An 11,401-nucleotide genomic window follows, 5' to 3' on the forward strand; every position below is an offset into this window, starting at 1 on the left:
TGGAAGTCACCTATACAACATGGCAACCAGCACAATGTCCCCCAAGCAATATGGCTCACTTGGAAGTCACCTATACAACATGGCAACCAGCACAATGTCCCCCATGCAATATGGCTGACTTGGAAGTCACCTATACAACACAACCAGCACAATGTCCCCCATGCAATATGGCTGACTTGGAACTCACCTATACAACACAACCAGCACAATGTCCCCCAAGCAATATGGCTCACTTGGAAGTCACCTATACAACATGGCAACCAGCACAATGTCCCCCATGCAATATGGCTGACTTGGAAGTCACCTATAGTACATGGCCACCAGCACAATGTCCCCCATGCAACACGGCTGACTTGAAAGTCACCTATACAAGACAACCAGCACAATGTCCCCCATGCAATATGGCTGACTTGGAAGTCACCTATACAACACAACCAGCACAATGTCCCCCAAGCAATATGGCTCACTTGGAAGTCACCTATACAATACAACCAGCACAATGTCCCCCAGGCAATATGGCTGACTTGGAAGTCACCTATACAACATGGCAACCAGCACAATGTCCCCCAAGCAATATGGCTGACTTGGAAGTCACCTATACAACATGGCAACCAGCACAATGTCCCCCATGCAATATGGCTGACTTGGAAGTCACCTATAGAACATGGCCACCAGCACAATGTCCCCCATGCAATATGGCTGACTTGGAAGTCACCTATACAACATGGCAACCAGCACAATGTCCCCCATGCAATATGGCTGACTTGGAAGTCACCTATACAATACAACCAGCACAATGTCCCCCAAGCAATATGGCTGACTTGGAAGTCACCTATACAAGACAACCAGCACAATGTCCCCCATGCAATAAGGCTGACTTGGAAGTCACCTATACAATACAACCAGCACAATGTTCCCCATGCAATATGGCTGATTTGGAAGTCACCTATACAACACAACCAGCACAATGTCCCCCATGCAATATGGCTGACTTGGAAGTCACCTATACAACATGGCAACCAGCACAATGTCCCCCATGCAATATGGCTGACTTGGAAGTCACCTATGCAATACAACCAGCACAATGTCCCCCATGCAATATGGCTGACTTGGAAGTCACCTATACAACACAACCAGCACAATGTCCCCCATGCAATATGGCTGACTTAGAAGTCACCTATACAACACAACCAGCACAATGTCCCCCATGCAATATGGCTGACTTGGAAGTCACCTATAGAACATGGCAACCAGCACAATGTCCCCCAAGCAATATGGCTGACTTGGAAGTCACCTATACAACATGGCCACCAGCACAATGTCCCTCAAGCAATATGGCTGACTTGGAAGTCACCTATACAACACAACCAGCACAATGTCCCCCATGCAATATGGCTGACTTGGAAGTCACCTATAGAACATGGCAACCAGCACAATGTCCCCCAAGCAATATGGCTGACTTGGAAGTCACCTATACAACATGGCCACCAGCACAATGTCCCCCAAGCAATATGGCTGACTTGGAAGACACCTATACAACACAACCAGCACAATGTCCCCCATGCAATATGGCTGACTTGGAAGTCACCTATACAACATGGCAACCAGCACAATGTCCCCCATGCAATATGGCTGACTTGGAAGTCACCTATACAAGACAACCAGCACAAAGTCCCCATGCAATATGGCTGACTTGGAAGTCACCTATAGAACATGGCCACCAGCACAGTGTCCCCCATGCAATATGGCTGACTTGGAAGTCACCTATACAACATGGCAACCAGCACAATGTCCCCCAAGCAATATGGCTCACTTGGAAGTCACCTATACAACATGGCAACCAGCACAATGTCCCCCATGCAATATGGCTGACTTGGAAGTCACCTATACAACACAACCAGCACAATGTCCCCCATGCAATATGGCTGACTTGGAACTCACCTATACAACACAACCAGCACAATGTCCCCCATGCAATATGGCTGACTTGGAAGTCACCTATAGAACATGGCAACCAGCACAATGTCCCCCAAGCAATATGGCTGACTTGCAAGTCACCTATACAACATGGCCACCAGCACAATGTCCCCCAAGCAATATGGCTGACTTGGAAGTCACCTATACAACACAACCAGCACAATGTCCCCCATGCAATATGGCTGACTTGGAAGTCACCTATACAACATGGCAACCAGCACAATGTCCCCCATGCAATATGGCTGACTTGGAAGTCACCTATACAACATGGCAACCAGCACAATGTCCCCCATGCAATATGGCTGACTTGGAAGTCACCTATAAAAGACAACCAGCACAATGTCCCCATGCAATATGGCTGACTTGGAAGTCACCTATAGAACATGGCCACCAGCACAATGTCCCCCATGCAATATGGCTGACTTGGAAGTCACCTATACAACATGGCAACCAGCACAATGTCCCCCAAGCAATATGGCTCACTTGGAAGTCACCTATACAACATGGCAACCAGCACAATGTCCCCCATGCAATATGGCTGACTTGGAAGTCACCTATACAAGACAACCAGCACAATGTCCCCATGCAATATGGCTGACTTGGAAGTCACCTATAGAACATGGCCACCAGCACAATGTCCCCCATGCAATATGGCTGACTTGGAAGTCACCTATACAACATGGCAAACCAGCACAATGTCCCCCAAGCAATATGGCTCACTTGGAAGTCACCTATACAACATGGCAACCAGCACAATGTCCCCCATGCAATATGGCTGACTTGGAAGTCACCTATACAACACAACCAGCACAATGTCCCCCATGCAATATGGCTGACTTGGAACTCACCTATACAACACAACCAGCACAATGTCCCCCATGCAATATGGCTGACTTGGAAGTCACCTATAGAACATGGCAACCAGCACAATGTCCCCCAAGCAATATGGCTGACTTGGAAGTCACCTATACAACATGGCCACCAGCACAATGTCCCCCAAGCAATATGGCTGACTTGGAAGTCACCTATACAAGACAACCAGCACAATGTCCCCATGCAATATGGCTGACTTGGAAGTCACCTATACAACATGGCAACCAGCACAATGTCCCCCAAGCAATATGGCTCACTTGGAAGTCACCTATACAACATGGCAACCAGCACAATGTCCCCCATGCAATATGGCTGACTTGGAAGTCACCTATAGTACATGGCCACCAGCACAATGTCCCCCATGCAACACGGCTGACTTGAAAGTCACCTATACAAGACAACCAGCACAATGTCCCCCATGCAATATGGCTGACTTGGAAGTCACCTATACAACACAACCAGCACAATGTCCCCCAAGCAATATGGCTCACTTGGAAGTCACCTATACATGGCAACCAGCACAATGTCCCCCATGCAATATGGCTGACTTGGAAGTCACCTATACAACATGGCAACCAGCACAATGTCCCCCATGCAATATGGCTGACTTGGAAGTCACCTATACAACATGGCAACCAGCACAATGTCCCCCAGGCAATATGGCTGACTTGGAAGTCACCTATACAACATGGCAACCAGCACAATGTCCCCCAAGCAATATGGCTGACTTGGAAGTCACCTATGCAACATGGCAACCAGCACAATGTCCCCCATGCAATATGGCTGACTTGGAAGTCACCTATAGAACATGGCCACCAGCACAATGTCCCCCATGCAATATGGCTGACTTGGAAGTCACCTATACAACATGGCAACCAGCACAATGTCCCCCATGCAATATGGCTGACTTGGAAGTCACCTATACAACATGGCAACCAGCACAATGTCCCCCATGCAATATGGCTGACTTGGAAGTCACCTATGCAATACAACCAGCACAATGTCCACCATGCAATATGGCTGACTTGGAACTCACCTATACAACACAACCAGCACAATGTCCCCCATGCAATATGGCTGACTTGGAAGTCACCTATAGAACATGGCAACCAGCACAATGTCCCCCAAGCAATATGGCTGACTTGGAAGTCACCTATACAACATGGCCACCAGCACAATGTCCCCCAAGCAATATGGCTGACTTGGAAGTCACCTATACAAGACAACCAGCACAATGTCCCCATGCAATATGGCTGACTTGGAAGTCACCTATACAACATGGCAACCAGCACAATGTCCCCCAAGCAATATGGCTCACTTGGAAGTCACCTATACAACATGGCAACCAGCACAATGTCCCCCATGCAATATGGCTGACTTGGAAGTCACCTATAGTACATGGCCACCAGCACAATGTCCCCCATGCAACACGGCTGACTTGAAAGTCACCTATACAAGACAACCAGCACAATGTCCCCCATGCAATATGGCTGACTTGGAAGTCACCTATACAACACAACCAGCACAATGTCCCCCAAGCAATATGGCTCACTTGGAAGTCACCTATACAACATGGCAACCAGCACAATGTCCCCCATGCAATATGGCTGACTTGGAAGTCACCTATACAACATGGCAACCAGCACAATGTCCCCCATGCAATATGGCTGACTTGGAAGTCACCTATACAATACAACCAGCACAATGTCCCCCAGGCAATATGGCTGACTTGGAAGTCACCTATACAACATGGCAACCAGCACAATGTCCCCCAAGCAATATGGCTGACTTGGAAGTCACCTATGCAACATGGCAACCAGCACAATGTCCCCCATGCAATATGGCTGACTTGGAAGTCACCTATAGAACATGGCCACCAGCACAATGTCCCCCATGCAATATGGCTGACTTGGAAGTCACCTATACAACATGGCAACCAGCACAATGTCCCCCATGCAATATGGCTGACTTGGAAGTCACCTATACAACATGGCAACCAGCACAATGTCCCCCATGCAATATGGCTGACTTGGAAGTCACCTATGCAATACAACCAGCACAATGTCCCCCATGCAATATGGCTGACTTGGAAGTCACCTATACAACACAACCAGCACAATGTCCCCCATGCAATATGGCTGACTTGGAAGTCACCTATACAACACAACCAGCACAATGTCCCCCATGCAATATGGCTGACTTGGAAGTCACCTATAGAACATGGCAACCAGCACAATGTCCCCCAAGCAATATGGCTGACTTGGAAGTCACCTATACAACATGGCCACCAGCACAATGTCCCCCAAGCAATATGGCTGACTTGGAAGTCACCTATACAAGACAACCAGCACAATGTCCCCATGCAATATGGCTGACTTGGAAGTCACCTATACAACATGGCAACCAGCACAATGTCCCCCGAGCAATATGGCTCACTTGGAAGTCACCTATACAACATGGCAACCAGCACAATGTCCCCCATGCAATATGGCTGACTTGGAAGTCACCTATAGTACATGGCCACCAGCACAATGTCCCCCATGCAACACGGCTGACTTGAAAGTCACCTATACAAGACAACCAGCACAATGTCCCCATGCAATATGGCTGACTTGGAAGTCACCTATAGAACATGGCCACCAGCACAATGTCCCCCATGCAATATGGCTGACTTGGAAGTCACCTATAGAACATGGCAACCAGCACAATGTCCCCCAAGCAATATGGCTCACTTGGAAGTCACCTATACAACATGGCAACCAGCACAATGTCCCCCATGCAATATGGCTGACTTGGAAGTCACCCATACAACACAACCAGCACAATGTCCCCCATGCAATATGGCTGACTTGGAAGTCACCTATACAACATGGCAACCAGCACAATGTCCCCCATGCAATATGGCTGACTTGGAAGTCACCTATACAAGACAACCAGCACAATGTCCCCATGCAATATGGCTGACTTGGAAGTCACCTATAGAACATGGCCACCAGCACAATGTCCCCCATGCAACACGGCTGACTTGAAAGTCACCTATACAAGACAACCAGCACAATGTCCCCCATGCAATATGGCTGACTTGGAAGTCACCTATACAACACAACCAGCACAATGTCCCCCAAGCAATATGGCTCACTTGGAAGTCACCTATACAACATGGCAACCAGCACAATGTCCCCCATGCAATATGGCTGACTTGGAAGTCACCTATACAACATGGCAACCAGCACAATGTCCCCCATGCAATATGGCTGACTTGGAAGTCACCTATACAATACAACCAGCACAATGTCCCCCAGGCAATATGGCTGACTTGGAAGTCACCTATACAACATGGCAACCAGCACAATGTCCCCCAAGCAATATGGCTGACTTGGAAGTCACCTATACAACATGGCAACCAGCACAATGTCCCCCATGCAATATGGCTGACTTGGAAGTCACCTATAGAACATGGCCACCAGCACAATGTCCCCCATGCAATATGGCTGACTTGGAAGTCACCTATACAACATGGCAACCAGCACAATGTCCCCCATGCAATATGGCTGACTTGGAAGTCACCTATACAATACAACCAGCACAATGTCCCCCAAGCAATATGGCTGACTTGGAAGTCACCTATACAAGACAACCAGCACAATGTCCCCCATGCAATATGGCTGACTTGGAAGTCACCTATACAATACAACCAGCACAATGTTCCCCATGCAATATGGCTGATTTGGAAGTCACCTATACAACACAACCAGCACAATGTCCCCCATGCAATATGGCTGACTTGGAAGTCACCTATACAACATGGCAACCAGCACAATGTCCCCCATGCAATATGGCTGACTTGGAAGTCACCTATGCAATACAACCAGCACAATGTCCCCCATGCAATATGGCTGACTTGGAAGTCACCTATACAACACAACCAGCACAATGTCCCCCATGCAATATGGCTGACTTGGAAGTCACCTATACAACACAACCAGCACAATGTCCCCCATGCAATATGGCTGACTTGGAAGTCACCTATAGAACATGGCAACCAGCACAATGTCCCCCAAGCAATATGGCTGACTTGGAAGTCACCTATACAACATGGCCACCAGCACAATGTCCCTCAAGCAATATGGCTGACTTGGAAGTCACCTATACAACACAACCAGCACAATGCCCCCCATGCAATATGGCTGACTTGGAAGTCACCTATAGAACATGGCAACCAGCACAATGTCCCCCAAGCAATATGGCTGACTTGGAAGTCACCTATACGACATGGCCACCAGCACAATGTCCCCCAAGCAATATGGCTGACTTGGAAGACACCTATACAACACAACCAGCACAATGTCCCCCATGCAATATGGCTGACTTGGAAGTCACCTATACAACATGGCAACCAGCACAATGTCCCCCATGCAATATGGCTGACTTGGAAGTCACCTATACAAGACAACCAGCACAATGTCCCCATGCAATATGGCTGACTTGGAAGTCACCTATAGAACATGGCCACCAGCACAATGTCCCCCATGCAATATGGCTGACTTGGAAGTCACCTATACAACATGGCAACCAGCACAATGTCCCCCAAGCAATATGGCTCACTTGGAAGTCACCTATACAACATGGCAACCAGCACAATGTCCCCCATGCAATATGGCTGACTTGGAAGTCACCTATACAACACAACCAGCACAATGTCCCCCATGCAATATGGCTGACTTGGAACTCACCTATACAACACAACCAGCACAATGTCCCCCATGCAATATGGCTGACTTGGAAGTCACCTATAGAACATGGCAACCAGCACAATGTCCCCCAAGCAATATGGCTGACTTGGAAGTCACCTATACAACATGGCCACCAGCACAATGTCCCCCAAGCAATATGGCTGACTTGGAAGTCACCTATACAACACAACCAGCACAATGTCCCCCATGCAATATGGCTGACTTGGAAGTCACCTATACAACATGGCAACCAGCACAATGTCCCCCATGCAATATGGCTGACTTGGAAGTCACCTATACAACATGGCAACCAGCACAATGTCCCCCATGCAATATGGCTGACTTGGAAGTCACCTATACAAGACAACCAGCACAATGTCCCCATGCAATATGGCTGACTTGGAAGTCACCTATAGAACATGGCCACCAGCACAATGTCCCCCATGCAATATGGCTGACTTGGAAGTCACCTATACAACATGGCAACCAGCACAATGTCCCCCAAGCAATATGGCTCACTTGGAAGTCACCTATACAACATGGCAACCAGCACAATGTCCCCCATGCAATATGGCTGACTTGGAAGTCACCTATACAAGACAACCAGCACAATGTCCCCATGCAATATGGCTGACTTGGAAGTCACCTATAGAACATGGCCACCAGCACAATGTCCCCCATGCAATATGGCTGACTTGGAAGTCACCTATACAACATGGCAAACCAGCACAATGTCCCCCAAGCAATATGGCTCACTTGGAAGTCACCTATACAACATAGCAACCAGCACAATGTCCCCCATGCAATATGGCTGACTTGGAAGTCACCTATACAACACAACCAGCACAATGTCCCCCATGCAATATGGCTGACTTGGAACTCACCTATACAACACAACCAGCACAATGTCCCCCATGCAATATGGCTGACTTGGAAGTCACCTATAGAACATGGCAACCAGCACAATGTCCCCCAAGCAATATGGCTGACTTGGAAGTCACCTATACAACATGGCCACCAGCACAATGTCCCCCAAGCAATATGGCTGACTTGGAAGTCACCTATACAAGACAACCAGCACAATGTCCCCATGCAATATGGCTGACTTGGAAGTCACCTATACAACATGGCAACCAGCACAATGTCCCCCAAGCAATATGGCTCACTTGGAAGTCACCTATACAACATGGCAACCAGCACAATGTCCCCCATGCAATATGGCTGACTTGGAAGTCACCTATAGTACATGGCCACCAGCACAATGTCCCCCATGCAACACGGCTGACTTGAAAGTCACCTATACAAGACAACCAGCACAATGTCCCCCATGCAATATGGCTGACTTGGAAGTCACCTATACAACACAACCAGCACAATGTCCCCCAAGCAATATGGCTCACTTGGAAGTCACCTATACAACATGGCAACCAGCACAATGTCCCCCATGCAATATGGCTGACTTGGAAGTCACCTATACAACATGGCAACCAACACAATGTCCCCCATGCAATATGGCTGACTTGGAAGTCACCTATACAATACAACCAGCACAATGTCCCCCAGGCAATATGGCTGACTTGGAAGTCACCTATACAACATGGCAACCAGCACAATGTCCCCCAAGCAATATGGCTGACTTGGAAGTCACCTATGCAACATGGCAACCAGCACAATGTCCCCCATGCAATATGGCTGACTTGGAAGTCACCTATAGAACATGGCCACCAGCACAATGTCCCCCATGCAATATGGCTGACTTGGAAGTCACCTATACAACATGGCAACCAGCACAATGTCCCCCATGCAATATGGCTGACTTGGAAGTCACCTATACAACATGGCAACCAGCACAATGTCCCCCATGCAATATGGCTGACTTGGAAGTCACCTATGCAATACAACCAGCACAATGTCCCCCATGCAATATGGCTGACTTGGAAGTCACCTATACAACACAACCAGCACAATGTCCCCCATGCAATATGGCTGACTTGGAAGTCACCTATACAACACAACCAGCACAATGTCCCCCATGCAATATGGCTGACTTGGAAGTCACCTATAGAACATGGCAACCAGCACAATGTCCCCCAAGCAATATGGCTGACTTGGAAGTCACCTATACAACATGGCCACCAGCACAATGTCCCCCAAGCAATATGGCTGACTTGGAAGTCACCTATACAAGACAACCAGCACAATGTCCCCATGCAATATGGCTGACTTGGAAGTCACCTATACAACATGCCAACCAGCACAATGTCCCCCAAGCAATATGGCTCACTTGGAAGTCACCTATACAACATGGCAACCAGCACAATGTCCCCCATGCAATATGGCTGACTTGGAAGTCACCTATAGTACATGGCCACCAGCACAATGTCCCCCATGCAACACGGCTGACTTGAAAGTCACCTATACAAGACAACCAGCACAATGTCCCCCATGCAATATGGCTGACTTGGAAGTCACCTATACAACACAACCAGCACAATGTCCCCCAAGCAATATGGCTCACTTGGAAGTCACCTATACAAAATGGCAACCAGCACAATGTCCCCCATGCAATATGGCTGACTTGGAAGTCACCTATACAACATGGCAACCAGCACAATGTCCCCCATGCAATATGGCTGACTTGGAAGTCACCTATACAATACAACCAGCACAATGTCCCCCAGGCAATATGGCTGACTTGGAAGTCACCTATACAACATGGCAACCAGCACAATGTCCCCCAAGCAATATGGCTGACTTGGAAGTCACCTATACAACATGGCAACCAGCACAATGTCCCCCATGCAATATGGCTGACTTGGAAGTCACCTATAGAACATGGCCACCAGCACAATGTCCCCCATGCAATATGGCTGACTTGGAAGTCACCTATACAACATGGCAACCAGCACAATGTCCCCCATGCAATATGGCTGACTTGGAAGTCACCTATACAACATGGCAACCAGCACAATGTCCCCCATGCAATATGGCTGACTTGGAAGTCACCTATGCAATACAACCAGCACAATGTCCCCCATGCAATATGGCTGACTTGGAAGTCACCTATACAACACAACCAGCACAATGTCCCCCATGCAATATGGCTGACTTGGAAGTCACCTATACAACACAACCAGCACAATGTCCCCCATGCAATATGGCTGACTTGGAAGTCACCTATAGAACATGGCAACCAGCACAATGTCCCCCAAGCAATATGGCTGACTTGGAAGTCACCTATACAACATGGCCACCAGCACAATGTCCCCCAAGCAATATGGCTGACTTGGAAGTCACCTATACAAGACAACCAGCACAATGTCCCCATGCAATATGGCTGACTTGGAAATCACCTATACAACATGGCAACCAGCACAATGTCCCCCAAGCAATATGGCTCACTTGGTAGTCACCTATACAACATGGCAACCAGCACAATGTCCCCCATGCAATATGGCTGACTTGGAAGTCACCTATAGTACATGGCCACCAGCACAATGTCCCCCATGCAACACGGCTGACTTGAAAGTCACCTATACAAGACAACCAGCACAATGTCCCCCATGCAATATGGCTGACTTGGAAGTCACCTATACAACACAACCAGCACAATGTCCCCCAAGCAATATGGCTCACTTGGAAGTCACCTATACAACATGGCAACCAGCACAATGTCCCCCATGCAATATGGCTGACTTGGAAGTCACCTATACAACATGGCAACCAGCACAATGTCCCCCATGCAATATGGCTGACTTGGAAGTCACCTATACAATACAACCAGCACAATGTCCCCCAGGCAATATGGCTGACTTGGA

This window comes from Petromyzon marinus, unplaced genomic scaffold, assembly GCF_048934315.1.
Source record: "Petromyzon marinus isolate PM22_M1 ecotype Great Lakes invasive population unplaced genomic scaffold, UKy_Petmar_22M1.pri1.0 PM_G_Scaffold_1, whole genome shotgun sequence".
Classification (NCBI taxonomy): Eukaryota; Metazoa; Chordata; class Hyperoartia; order Petromyzontiformes; family Petromyzontidae; genus Petromyzon; species Petromyzon marinus.